Raw genomic sequence first — 15,178 nt, 5'->3', positions numbered from 1 at the left:
GTCAAAATTTTATATCAATACGTATCCGTCACCCTGTAATGCAAAAAGAACTCAAAACGCTTTCATCTATAGACACCAATATTGATACACACTCACACTTACTCATAGTAGAGATTCACTAAGGATTATTTGTAGCACTCATCTCACAGAAACGCATTTGTTTGTCCACAGCTGGAATGGCAGGAGAGTATGGTATGCCTGAGTGTTCTGATGTCTATGTATTCGTGTGATGGTTGAGAGTTGCTGATATGGTGGAAAATGTTTTTCCTTCGAACCAAAAATGGTTACTAAATAGAGTTTTGCTTGAATAGTTACACGTCGCTTACCAAGATATTTACCATGTTTTTTCATCATCAAAAGAAGCAGCAGCAAAAGCATCGCTATCAACAACACCAAAACCCAAGCATTCTCTGCATCATCAGCACTCCACCCAAATTTGGATGGTGATACTATCCACCTTCGTAAGCTTTACATTACCATGGTTGAATGAATCCAGGCAATGGGGCAATTTATCGAGGTTGGTAGATGGTAAAACAGTAACGGAAAGTGGCTTGAACCAGGGTGGAATTTTTGCATACCGGACACGGTTGCCACAGTTGGTAGAATTCTACCAACAACGGTAGATTTTTTATAGAAATAAAATTTTGCACAAATAATCTCTAGATATAAAATTTTGCAAACATTTTCTTTAAAAATAAAATTTTGCAAAAAATTTCTATACAAATAAAATTTTCGAAAAATTTTCTATACAAATAAAATTTTCGAAAAATAAAATTTTCGAGAAATAAAATTTTGCAAAAATTTTCTAGAGAAATAAAATCTTGACAAAATTTTCTATAGAAATTAAATTGTGACAAAATGTTCTATAGATCGTTTTGGCAAAATTTTCTGTGGAAATTAAATTCTGAAAGAATTTTCGATAGAAATTAAATTCTGAATATAAAATAAAATTTTCGAAAAGTAAAATTTTCTAAAAGTAAAATTTTCGAAAAATAAAATTTTCTATAGAAATACAATTTTGCAAAAATTTTCTACAGAAATAAAATTTTGACAAAATTTTCTATAGAAAATAAATTTTGGCAAAATTTTCTATAGATCGTTTTGGTAAAATTTTCTATGGAAATTAAATTCTGAAAGAATTTTGGATAGAAATTAAATTCTGAAGAATTTTCTATAATAAAATAAAATTTTGGCAAAAATTTCTATAGATCGTTTTGGCACAATTTTCTATAGAAATGAAATTCTAAAAGAATTTTCGATAGAAATAAAGTTTTGACAATATTTTCTATAAAAATAAATTTTTACAAAAATTGTTTATAGAAATAAAATTTTGCAAAAATTTTCTATAGAAATAAAATTTTGGAAAAAATTTGTATAGAAATAAAATTTGCCAAAAATTTTCTATAGAAATAAAATTTGGCAAAAATTTTCTATAGAAATAAAATTTTGCTAAAAATTTGTATAGAAATAAAATTTTGCAAAAATTTCTATATAAATAAAATTTTGACAAAATTTTCCATAAAATAAAATTCTGACAAAATTTTCTATAGAAATAAAATTTTGGCAAAAATTTATATAGATCGTTTTGTCATAATTTTCTATAGAAATTAAATTCTACGTGAATTTTCGATAGAAATAAAGTTTTGACAGTATTTTTTATAAAAATTAATTGTTTATAGAAATAAAATTTTGCAAAAAATTTCTATAGAAATAAAATTTTGCAAAAAATTTCTGTAGAAATAAAATTTTGTTAAAATTTTCTATAGAAATAAAAGTTTGCAAAAATTTTCTATACCTTTCATTTTTTATAGAATTAAATTTTTGCAAAAATTTTTATTGAAATTATATTCTTACAAAATTTTCTATAGAAATAAAATTTTGCCAAAATTTTCTATAGAACATTTTGGCAAAATTTTCTATACAAATTGAATTCTGAAAGAATTTTCGATAGAAATGAAGTTTTGACAATAGTTTCTATAGGAGTAAAATTTGGCAAAAATTTTCTATAGAAATAAAATTTGGCAAAAATTTTCTATAGAAATAAAACGTTTCAAACAATTTCTAGAAATAAAATTTTGCAAAAATTTTGTTTATAAATAAAATTTTGCAAATTTTTTTATAGAAATAAAATTTTCCAAATTTTTTTATAGAAATAAAATTTTACAAACATTTCTATAGAAATAAACTTTTGATGATTATTTTTGACACAACTGGCAACCAAGTTATGCCTAACCCTATTCCTCATCCTGTGCATAACTGCTCTCTGCTCGTCAAAACATTATAAGCTTCATTGCCTGGAAGGGATGCATAGTCATCATCATCCTCCATTATTTCCTACTCTCCACTGCGAAAACGATACTAAACATCCTTCCATGGTCACTAAATGCTTTGGATTTGCTAAAGAACGATTTTTTTTCAATTGAATACATTTTTCAATACTGGACAATAGAAAGTGGCAGTCGATGAAGTTGGCGAGAAAAGCATCCAATCGTTCTCTATGACCCCCAGGCATACTTGAGAATAAATAACGAGCACCGAAATATGCATTTTATGCCAAAGGGTAATGTCAATAGATCCCTCATTTTCTTGCTAAATATTCACACCAATTTTATGTTAAATTGTCCTTGCAGCTCTTGACAGGATATTGGGGTAGCATATTTCCCCAAGGCCGTAGCAAATTGTGTTTGGAGAATGTCGAAAATCTTGTGAAATGAAATTGATGAAAATATCAAGTATAGTAAGAGGCAATAATTTTGTTTTTCAAGGGTTAGTGCTGTGTAAGTCCAATAGGGTTCCGCTGGATGGCATTAAAAAATGAAATTTTGTACTACACGGTTTTGTGATTGGTTGTTTTAAGGGCAAATTTCAGTAATTTCGATGTCAAAACTGCCTCACGCACTGGAAGGCCAATTGCCATTGCATAAGCACTGTTTCGAATATAGGAGAAAGGCCAAGCTTCGGCCAAAGGCATGTCACTTATTCCCCTTTGGAATGACGTTAGCTGACTAGGACTATGTCCATAAGAAACCGTACTAAACCTCGATTGAAGTTCGGCCACTTATATTACTTTTGAATCATGTTAGTCCTCTTTGGACGCTGTCCATAGGACAAAACCTTGAACCCCGACAAAAGGGCCGTCCACCATTAGCGTTTTAAGTTTGCGTGAGCCCACCTCGCCATCCACATCAAATCAGTTGCAATACACTGGTATTCGGAACAATTTTTGGGTTTAAAGTCAAATCCGAAAATAGGCCCTACTTTTAAACGAAACATAATTCCAAAAAGCAAATTGGGGTTCATTTTAATTTAAAATATTGGGGTTTATTTTCATAATACAAACGAGCACCAAAAATAAAATGAAGTTACAACCTGAGAAACATCAAAACTTGTTTTGGTTTTTTTTCTTTTTTTGGGGTTCTTTAGTTAGGTTTAGAGAGTCATTTTCATGCGGGTCCATATTTAGAAGTAGAAAAAGGCGTATTGCTGCCATGGCTTCATGGGCTGATTTTTTGTTTGTCATTTCTGAAGCTGTTGGTAACTGCCGATGAAAATAGATCCCGCGTTTCGACCACCTTGGACCTTGGACCGACGCAACGGAGGCCAGGGCTGGATTGACGGCCAAGAAGAGTTACCTACTATGAGCTCCTCCCATAAGGCAAAACTCTTAACTCAGAACATAACTGTCAACAATTATATCATTTAGTTGCCATTGTGATATTTTTGTGGAAATTTTCAACTTTTTTTTTACATTTTTGTGCCATTTTTTGGAACGTTGTGCCACTTTTTAATGAATTTCTTTTATATCCAAGCAAAAAAATTTGGAAGTTCTTCCAAAGGCACAACTTTAAAATCACTTCCAGAAGATGCACTCCCAATGATGTTCTTTATTTTAACTACCCAGGAAGTTCTTTTAATTCAATTTTTTATAACTTGGGTTTTTCATACTTTTAATTGATAATTTTAACTTTTTATACCCTCCACCATAGGATGGGGGTATATTAACTTTGTCATTCCGTTTGTAACACATCGAAATATTGCTCTAAGACCCCATAAAGTATATATATTCTGGGTCGTGGTGAAATTCTGAGTCGATCTAAGCATGTCCGTCCGTCCGTCCGTCTGTCCGTCTGTCCGTCCGTCCGTCTGTCCGTCTGTCCGGCTGTCCGTCCGTCTGTGGAAATCACGCTAACTTCCGAACGAAACAAGCTATCGACTTGAAACTTGGCACAAGTAGTTGTTATTGATGTAGGTCGGATGGTATTGAAAATGGGCCATATCGGACCACGTTTACGCATAGCCCCCATATAAACCGATCCCCAAATTTGGCTTGGGGAGCCTCCCGGAGCAGCAAAATTCATCCGATCCGGTTGAAATTTGGTACGTGGTCTTAGTATACGGTCTCTAACAACCATGCAAAAATTGGTCCATATCGGTCCATAATTATATATAGCCCCCATATAAACCGATCCCCAGATTTGACCTCCGGAGACTTTTGGAGGGGCAAAATTCATCCGATCCGGTTGAAATTTGGTACCTGATGTTAGTATACGGCCTCTAACAACCATGCAAAAATTGGTCCATATCGGTCCATAATTATATATAGCTCCCATATAAACCGATCCCCAGATTTGACCACCGGAGCCTCTTGGAGGAGCAAAATTCATCCGATCCGGTTGAAATTTAGTACGTGGTCTTAGTATACGGTTTTTAACAACCATGCAAAAATTGGTCCATATCGGTCCATAATTATATATAGCCCCCATATAAACCGATCCCCAGATTTGACCTCCGGAGCCTCTTGGAGGGGCAAAATTCATCCGATCCGGTTGAAATTTGGTACCTGATGTTAGTTTACGGCCTCTCATAACCACGCAAAAATTGGTCCATATCGGTTCATAATTATATATAGCCCCCATATAAACCGATCCCCAGATTTGAACTCCGGAGCCTCTTGGAAGAGCAAAATTCATCCGATCCAGTTGAAATTTGGTACATGGTGTTAGTATATGGTCTCTAACAACCATGCAAAAATTGGTCCATATCGGTCCATAATTATATATAGTTCCTATATAAACCGTCCCCAGATTTGACGTCCGGAACCTCTTGGAGGAGCAAAAGTCATCCGATACGGTTGAAATTTGGTACATTTTTTCAATATATGGCCTCTAACAGCCATGTAAAAATTGGTCCATATCGGTCTTTAGTTATATATAGCCGATGACTTATTACACAAAAATTGGTCCATATCGCCAAAAATAATCTACCAAAACTTTATTTCCATAGAAAATTTTGTCAAATTTTATTACTATAGAAAGTTCTGTCAAAATTTCATTTCTATAGAAAGTTTTGTCAAAAGTTTATTTCTATACAAATGTTTGTCAAAATTTTATTTCCATAGAAAATTTTGTCAAAATTTTATTTCTATAGAAAATTTTGTAATCTACCTAAACTTTATTTCCATAGAAAATTTTGTCAAATTTTATTACTATAGAAAGTTTTGTTAAAATTTCATTTCTATAGAAAGTTTTGTCAAAAGTTTATTTCTATAGAAATGTTTGTCAAAATTTTATTTCTATAGAAAATTTTGTAAAAAATTTATTTCTGTAGAAAATTTTGTCAACATTTTATTTCTATACAAAATTTTATTTCTATACAATATTTTGTCAACATTTTATTTCTATAGAAATTTTTGTCAAAATTGTATTGCTATAGAAATTTTTTTCAACATTTTATTTCCATAGAAAATTTTGTCAACATTTTATTTCTATAGAAAATTTTGTCAAGTTTTTATTTCTATAGAAAATTTTGTCAAATTTTTATTTCTATAGAAAATTTTGTCAAAATTTTATTTCTATAGAAAATTTTGTCAAGGTTTCATTTCTATAGAAAATTTTGTCAAAATTTTATTTCTATAGAAAATTTTGTCAAACTAGATTATATACGTATTTAATCGGCCTTTTTTTGTTTAATATATACCCCGTATGGGCTAACTTACAATTTAGAAGACAGTGTTAAAAAGTTTTACGATACCTTGCCATCGGCAAGTGTTATCGCAACCCAAGTAATTCGATTGTGGATGACAGCCTTTAGTAGAAGTTCCTACGCAATCCATGGTGGAGGGTACATAAGATTCGGCCTGGCCGAACTTACGGCCGTATATACTTGTTTTGTTTCAAATAGGTTAAAAACAGAGTAAGAATTCATAAAATAGTACAAATCATTTAAATTTTGACGAAAAAGGCGCTAAATCAAATCTGAAAAAATTGTGATTTTTTGAAAATATTTGTGGTCAAACGTTTACGACAAGCGTTAGAATCCATTAAAAATTATAAAAAATTATAAAAATTATTTATTTGACAAAATATCACAGAATTTTTTAATTTACTTTCAAAACATTGAATTCGGATCACACCTAAAGAAGTGCTACAAATTCAGTACAACGGCTGTTGAAATGGAGGACTTCCGTCCTATGACAAGCCTATGTTAAATTCATCGCTTCTGCGTCAATTTTGCACCACTTCCGGATCCAAAAAGAACATTTTCAGTACTTTTTTGGCGACGCTTTTTTTGCTGGGATTGTAATATGTTACGTAAATTTTGATATCAAATTCTGCTAACATTTCAAAATTTAATTTCTATAGAGAATTTTGACAAAATTTTAGTTTTATAGAAAATTTTCTATTTTTTTTATAGAAAATTTTCTCAAAATTTTATTTCTATAGAAAATTTTGTCAAAATTTTATTTCTATAGAAAATTTTGTCAAAATTATTTTTGTCAAAATTTCATGTCTATAGAAAATTTTGTCAAAATTTTATTTCTATAGAAAATGTTGTCGAAATTTTATTTCTATAGAAAATTTTGTCAAAATTTTATTTCTATAGAAAATTTTGTCAAAATTTTATTTCTATAGAAAATTTGGTCAAAATTTTATTTATATAGAAAATTTTGTCTACATTTTATTTCTATAGAGAATTTTGTCTACATTTTTTATAGCAAATTTTGTCAAAATTTTATTTCTATAAAAAATTTTGTCAAAATTTTATTTCTATAGAAAATTTTGTCAAAATTTTATTTCTATAAAAAATTTTGTCAAAAACTTTTTTTCTATAAAAAGTTTGGACAAAATTTTATTTCTATAGAAAATTTTGTCAAAATTTTATTTCTATAGAAAATTTTGTCAAAATTTTATTTCTACAGAAAATTTTGTCAAAATTTTATTTCTATAGAAAATTTTGTCAAAATTTTATTTCTATAGAAAATTTTGTCAAAATTTTATTTCTATAGAAAATTTTGTCAAAATTTTATTTCTATAGAACATTTTGTCAAAAACTTTTTTCTATAGAAAATTTGGACAAAATTTTATTACTATAGAAAATTTTGACAAAATTTTAAATCTATCGAAAATTTTGTCAAAATTTTATTTCTATAGAAAATTTTGTCAAAATTTTATTTCTATAGAAAATTTTGTCAAAATTTTATTTCTATAGAAAATTTTGACAAAATTTTATTTCTATAGAAAAATTTGTCAAAATTTTATTTCTATAGAAAATTTGGACAAAATTTTATTTCTATAGAAAATTTGGACAAAATTTTATTTCTATAGAAAATTTTGTCAAAATTTTATTTCTATAGAAAATTTTGTCAAAATTTTATTTCTATAGAAAATTTTGTCAAAAACTTTTTTTCTATAAAACATTTGGACAAAATTTTATTTCTATAGAAAATGTTGTCAAAATTTTATTTCTACAGAAAATTTTGTCAAAATTTTATTTCTATAGAAAATTTTGTCAAAATTTTATTTCTATAGAAAATTTTGTCAAAATTTTATTTCTATAGAACATTTTGTCAAAAACTTTTTTCTATAGAAAATTTGGACAAAATTTTATTACTATAGAAAATTTGGACAAAATTTTAAATCTATCGAAAATTTTGTCAAAATTTTATTTCTATAGAAAATTTTGTCAAAATTTTATTTCTATAGAAAATTTTGTCAACATTTTATTTCTATAGAAAATTTTGACAAAATTTTATTTCTATAGAAAATTTTGTCAAAATTTTATTTCTATAGAAAATTTGGACAAAATTTTATTTCTATAGAAAATTTGGACAAAATTTTATTCCTATAGAAAATTTTGTCAAAATTTTATTTCTATAGAAATATTTTTCAAAATTTTATTTCTATCGAAAATTTTGTCAAAATTTTATTTCTATAGAAAATTTTATCAAAATGTTATTTCTATAGAAAATTTTGTCAAAATTTTATTTCTATAGAAAATTTTGTCAAAATTTTATTTCTATAGAAAATTTTGTCAAAAACTTTTTTTCTATAGAAAATTTGGACAAAATTTTATTTCTATAGAAAATTTTGTCAAAATTTTATTTCTATAGAAAATTTTGTCAAAATTTTATTTCTATAGAAAATTTTGTCAAAATTTTATTTCTATAGAAAATTTTGTCAAAATTTTATTTCTATAGAAAATTTTGTCAAAATTTTATTTCTATAGAAAATTTTGTCAAAATTTTATTTCTATAGAAAATTTTGTCAAAAACTTTTTTCTATAGACAATTTTGTCAAAATTTTATTTCTATAGAAAATTTTGTCAAAATTTCGTTTCTATAGAAAATTTTCTCAAAATTTTATTTCTTTAGGGACATTTTTCAAATTTCTATAGGAAATTTTTCTCAAACATTCATTTCTATTGAAAATTTTTGAAGTACCTCTAAGTTGGAGAGGAATATTTAGCACAATCTACACAGAAAAAAAAGTGTCTTGTAAATTTAAGGACCATTTTAACTTCCACATAGTTCAACAAATTTACTGTAATATAGTTCATTTTTCGTAACCACAACGAAAATTAACTTAGCTAAAAGAAAACTTATAAAAATTCAGTAAATGTTTTTTAGTTCACTAACTACGAAATGGGAAGGATTTTTCCTTAAATAAATTTCCAACACAGTAGTTAATGCATCGTTGATTCTATTATAAAAATACATGGGCAATATAAAAATCTTACTACGAAATGTGGACAATTTACTAAGAAAAAATTTTGTATGGAAAAAAATTTTTTAGTAAAATTTAACTTAACGACATTACCGATTCCTACGATGGCTACCTACAGATTATTTCCCTTTTTATTATATGTTGGAGTGTTTTTACTCACATTGAAAATTTTAGAAAAAGTAGAATAAAAAGTAGTTAATATTATCTTTGACGGGTGTATATAATTTTTTAGAGATTCCTCATAGATTTGGTATATATTTTACCTTAACTTATAGATAGAATTCCAACTAATCAATAAATGTGCTACTGGAAAATGTGAGTGCATCATGTGAGGGAGTTTTTAGAGACATTTTGTGTATATCTCGTATGATTGTTTGTGTTTGTTATTGCGTCATTTATGCTGTTGTTGGTTGTTTTGATTCTAGAGACAATGGAATGTTCCTTGTGTGTTGTATCTTTTGTGGTGAGAGTTGTTTTTTTGCAATAGCGAGATCAGAAAGGGATCGTGTGTGTGTGGAGTTGTTTTTCTTTACGGAAGGTTTATGACTATTTGTGTCTGTGAGTTTTATTGTTGCATTCAGTTATGTTGATGCTTTTATGAAGTGCACACGTGGATTTAATTTTGCAAAATTGTACGTGCGGTATTGGTGTTTATTAATGAAAATACATTTATTCGGAACATTTTAGAAACTGAGAAGTGAATGATGTGATGTTAGAGTAGCCAAAAACGCTTTTTATTGAAAAAAAAAAAAAAAAACAAATAACACATTAAGGAACTGTATATTTCTGTTAATAGTTTAAAATTAGTGCGGATTTCTAATTGATTTACATAAAAAATATACAACATGAGTGGTAATAGGATGATCTATATTTGTTATACACCTGGATCACAGGTTGGAGATGCAACCATTTTTTTTTTAATCTATATTTTTTATGTTACAGCAATTCCTACAGGTGAGTACTAAATTCGAGTTTAGCCACTAAAATTAAAAATAAATCACTAAGAAAAGTATAAAATTATACGTCTTCGATACAAATTTAAATATAACTTGATGGAAAATAGCCCAAACCAATTTTTTAAAAAGATTATTTTTTTATTATTATGGATTATTAAAGAAAACTTATCATGAAAATTGCGATTTTAGCCTCTAAACTCGAACTTAATATACACCTTAAATACTAAATGCTATACTGACAAGTGGAAATTATGTTTAATTTTATAATATTTTTTATTTCAAATATATTCTGAGAATAATTTCAAAAACGTCCCATTAGCCCATGGATATGATTCCAATAATGTACCTACTGGATGGATTTTTCAATGTGGTAAGTTTTTCTATAAACGGTATTTTGTCCGTTTTTAATAAAACCAAAATTTTAATTTATTAAAAATAATTATTTTCACTTGCAGGTAGACAGGTTTTACTGTTTAATGCTAATTAAGCTGATATCCTTATTGGATTTAGGAAATACTCTTGAAAACCGTAAGTTAAAAATCAATATGAACGATAGAATTTGATAATATTTTTCTTATATTTTGTATAACTTTGCAATTTCAGATGCTTATAAGACAAATCCGCCCAACAAAAGATAGCCAAAATCGATGAAATTGGACAATTCAATTGAATATAGCAACTTATGCCTCATATATCTTTCATATGGATAGAAAACATGGAAATTTAAATTAATTAGTTTAGTCCTAATAACGTAGAATATTACTCTTTTGAAGAAGCAATTACTAACTACCGACAAGTAATTGCATCCAACGTTCTAATAAAAATATTTCCTTTATTGTATATCATAACCCATAGTTTTGTGTAATATAATAATAATTTTTTGAAATAAAATACTGGTGGTAATAGAAAGTTGACTTGTTTTGTACGAAAAATTTCTTAGTTGCGTACAGGCTTGTTGCACCTTTGATTCCTCAATTTCTCTACTTTTTTGAAAATTATACTGACAAACAGTTTATTTCAAACCAATTTCTTAATACAGGTTTCCCAAAAAAGTGTTCATTTTTCCGGATAGCAGGAATATTTTGAATGAGTTTAAGTATATTCTTCCCACAGCATAGTAATAATGAACTAAAATACGATGCAATACATGAACTAATTTATAAGAAAATCATGAACTTATCTAGATGAAAAAAATCTTTGGCGCCAAATCATGGTCATTCTTACTATGGGTTAGTTCATTTTTCATAAAAAATAGTAAACTTTTTTTTCGGTGTACCAAAACATCAAGAATTCTACCAATCTATCAACAGTAAAAAATCTACCGTTTTTGGTAGAATTCTACCAACCGTGTTAGTATAATCCCATCCTATGGTGGATACATAATCTTTTGTGAAATGCCACCGAAAATTTTTTGTATTTAGTATGAAATGAATTGAAAATATGAAAGAGCTATGCGATATTATGCTTTATTTTTTTATTTTTAACTATCACGTAACATTAATAAAAAGGACTGTAAATTTACCATACCAAAAGACCATAGCATATCCCCAGGCGCTTAATGCCCATAAATGTCATTGCATAGCTCAAAGGGAGGTTGAAATAAAACTAACAATTAGCTATGACGACTCAGGTAGACTGAGAAATTTTAACTCACGCAAAATATGAACTGAAATAATTTTTTTTCTCCTTAACCACAAGTGAGGAAATAAAATTGGGAATGGAAACTGTTTAAAACATAACGTCTGTTGAAATTTAATCACAGTTGACATTTATTCGTATTGAAACCCAATAGTGATAGCACCATGGTCTATTCGAATTTAATTCCTTCTTGTTCACATTTCTGCTTTAATGGTTGATTTTTTTTTTTTTTTTGAGACCTATGGAAGAATGAAATTCCATTTTGTTTTGGTTTTTGTAAAGTTTGACCACAAAATAAAGCAATAAAACTCTTGATGAAAATCTGACTATTTAATTTAATTACATGCAGCTGAAAAGTAATGATGAGAATGAATTAGGGTGTAGATTAAATTTAAATACTGATATGGAAAAGCTGATGATGACACAAAGAGTAAATGAGTCCTGAGGCATTAGAGCATCTAGAAATACGAATTTCATCCGATTGGATGAAATTAACAATGTAACGCGACGAAGAGTTAAGAAAAAAACTATTCTCTTATTTGATTCATGGTTGTGGGTATTTAAAAGGTGATACGGTCAAAATTTGGTCAAGGGAAAACGCGTGTAAATCGGTGAAATCGTTTATTTAATAAATCAAATTAAATTTCTTTTTCCAAGTTCAATTAGTATAAAATTCAGGAAAAATATTCAGTTAGGCTTTCGCTTTTTCAAAACCGAATTGCCGGGCCTCACGCTTGCTTGACACCTGCCATCAGATTTTGTACAGCCACCTTGTCTACCTTTTTCGCCGCAGGAAGCCAGTTTGCCTTGAACTGCTGCTCGTCCTTAGCAGTTTTTTTGGTCTTCTTTAGGTTCCGCTTGACAATAGCCCAGTATTTCTCAATTGGGCGGAGCTCTGGCGTGTTGGGAGGGTTCTTGTCCTTGGGAACCACCTGCACATTGTTGGCAGCGTACCACTCCATGGCCTTTTTACCGTAATGGCAAGATGCCAAATCCGGCCAAAACAGTACGGAACAACCGTGTTTCTTCAGGAAAGGCAGCAGACGTCTATTCAAACACTCTTTCACGTAAATTTCTTGGTTGACTGTCCCGGAAGCTATGAAAATGCTGCTTTTCAAGCCACAGGTACAGATGGCTTGCCAAACCAGATATTTCTTTGGGAACTTTGACAGTTTTATGTGCTTGAAAATATCTGCTACCTTTCCCCTTCCTTTTGCCGTATAAAACTCCTGTCCCGGTAGCTGCTTGTAGTCGGCTTTGACGTAGGTTTCGTCGGCCATTACCACGCAGTCAAACTACGTCAGCATCGTCGTGTACAGCCTCCGGGATCGCGCTTTGTCCATCGTATTTTGTTTATCATCGCGATTTGGAGTCACTACCTTCTTGTAAGTCGATAGTCCGGCGTTTTTTGGCTCGATGCACGGTTGTAGACGATACACCCAGCTTATTTGCGGCATCTCGGAGAGAGAGGTTAGGGTTTCGCTTGAAACTACCGGCAACTCTCTTTGTCGTCTCAGCGGCTTCCGGTTTTCGATTTCCCCCCGATCCAGACTTCCTGGCTGTCGACAAACGTTCCCCAAATATTTTAATTACATTTGTAACGGTTGATTTGACAACTTTTAGCGATTTTGCCAGCTTTGCGTGCGAGTAGCTCGGATTTTCGCGATGCGCAAGCAATATTTTGATACGCTGCTCTTCTTGCTTGGACGGTATTTTGACAACTGAAGAGTGAATTCCAAAATCAAAATAGGAGCAACATTCTACACACACACACCTTCAAAATGAGGGGTGTTCAGGTTTTTTGAATGCAAAATTGAAAGAAATACGTCAAGTTTATATTGACCAAATTTTGACCGTATCACCCTTTAAGATTCGGTCCGGCCGAACTTAATGCCGTATTTACTTTTTTTTTAATTAAGATCTTACACGGTATAAATTCGGCTAAACTAAAGACTTTGTTTGGCATTTCTCTAGGTGGATTAGCCACCTTGCTACGTTAGTGAGTATCTCAGATTTGTTTTAACGTCATTTTAACCCAATGAGACATTCCCTGAACGTCATCATACAAATCTGTGTCTCTTTGGTTTCGAGATTTAAGTCTTTCAGCATTTGTTGTAGCTTATCCTTTTAAACATTTACTTGATAGTTTTTGCTTTCTTCCCCTATACAATGACTGTACGAAGATGTGGAAACTCCTTGCTGCTTTAAATTCAATACAAGTTTCTTTGACTCAAGAAGCATAATAATATCAAAAGGTACTTTACGCGAACCGAAGAAATATTTACTCACACACCATTACAAAAGAGAATTTTGAGGTAGTTCTTGTATTGGCAGACTAATACCATGTTGTCATTGCTAAAGACACAGCACTAACGCACACACACATACTTACATACATCGAGAATTTTAATGCAAGGAAAGAAAAACTTCCCCTGCTTTATACGAAATAAGAATGTGCATAGTAAACGAAGAAGCAGAAGAAGAACTTGTTCAAATATTATCACTAGCTATTTATGTGGGAGTGTGTGTGCATACATGTATGTATGTTCTCTTTATGCTAGGGATATGGAAGCACGGAAGGAAGTCCTAGAAGTCATGTTATCCAGATGTAGAACGAAATTAAATTACTCTGTAAATAAATAATCTCAGATTGCACATTGCCACCGCAAATACGAAAATTAATGTTTTTCTTAGAAAAAATAATTTGCAAAGAAAACTAAACAAGAACTAAGAAGGTAGAAAGGATATGCCGCCTCACTATCCTAGATTAGTGGTTGGTATCTTTGGTCTTTAAAGAGTTTTTTTGTGTATTCCCTAAGTTCATTTGATATGTCACATCTACAGTCAACAAAAAATAAAAATTTACCTCGACATAAAACAATGTGAAATAATGATTTAATTGGAAAAATAATAAATGCAAGATCCAAACGTATACAAGGTGGCTCATCTGCCATGCAACAAAGTAAAGCGAAATATATTTTTCTTTATACTCTGTGCCACACTGCGGAACAGGGTATTATAAGTTAGTGCATATGTTTGCAACACCCAGAAGGAGACGGGATAGACCCATGGTGCAATAATGCTCAGGGTGGGTCCCTGAGTCGATTTAGCCATGTCCGTCCGTCTGTCTGTGAACACTTTTTTGTAATCAAAGTCCAGGCCGCAGTTTTAGTCCAATCGACTTCAATTTTGGCACAAGTTTCTGCTTTGGGTCAGAGTAGAACCCTATTGATGGAGCCACCGGTGCAATGGTTAGCATGCCCGCCTTGCATACACAAGGTCGTGGGTTCGATTCCTGCTTCGACCGAACACCAAAAAGTTTTTCAGCGGTGGATTATCCCACCTCAGTAATGCTGGTGACATTTCTGAGGGTTTCAAAGCTTCTCTAAGTGGTTTCACTGGAATGTGGAACGTCGTTCGGACTCAGCTATAAATAGGAGGTCCCTTGTCATTGAGCTTAACATGGAATCGGGCAGCACTCAGTGATAAGAGAGAAGTTCGCCCATGTGGTATCACAATGGACTGAATAGTCTAAGTGAGCCTGATATATCGGGCTGCCACCTAACCTAACCTAAGATATAG

At 30.5% G+C, this 15,178-nt stretch overlaps 1 protein-coding gene and 1 long non-coding RNA gene across 15 annotated transcripts in view; both read left to right on the top strand.

Annotated features, from left to right (window-relative positions):
- Positions 1-15,178, top strand: part of hppy (MAP4K3-like protein hppy) — a 654,429-nt gene that overhangs the window by 420,012 nt on the left and 219,239 nt on the right. The gene's annotated exons all lie outside the window — the stretch shown is intronic.
- LOC142240035 (uncharacterized) lies at positions 10,236-10,644 on the top strand. Its single transcript, XR_012723159.1, has 3 exons — positions 10,236-10,328; positions 10,414-10,486; positions 10,562-10,644. It is a non-coding gene; the product is annotated as an uncharacterized LOC142240035 (long non-coding RNA).

The sequence above is a fragment of the Haematobia irritans genome, chromosome 5, assembly GCF_050003625.1.
Source record: "Haematobia irritans isolate KBUSLIRL chromosome 5, ASM5000362v1, whole genome shotgun sequence".
Taxonomy (NCBI): domain Eukaryota; kingdom Metazoa; phylum Arthropoda; class Insecta; order Diptera; family Muscidae; genus Haematobia; species Haematobia irritans.
This window is presented reverse-complemented; position numbering and strand designations above follow the sequence as displayed.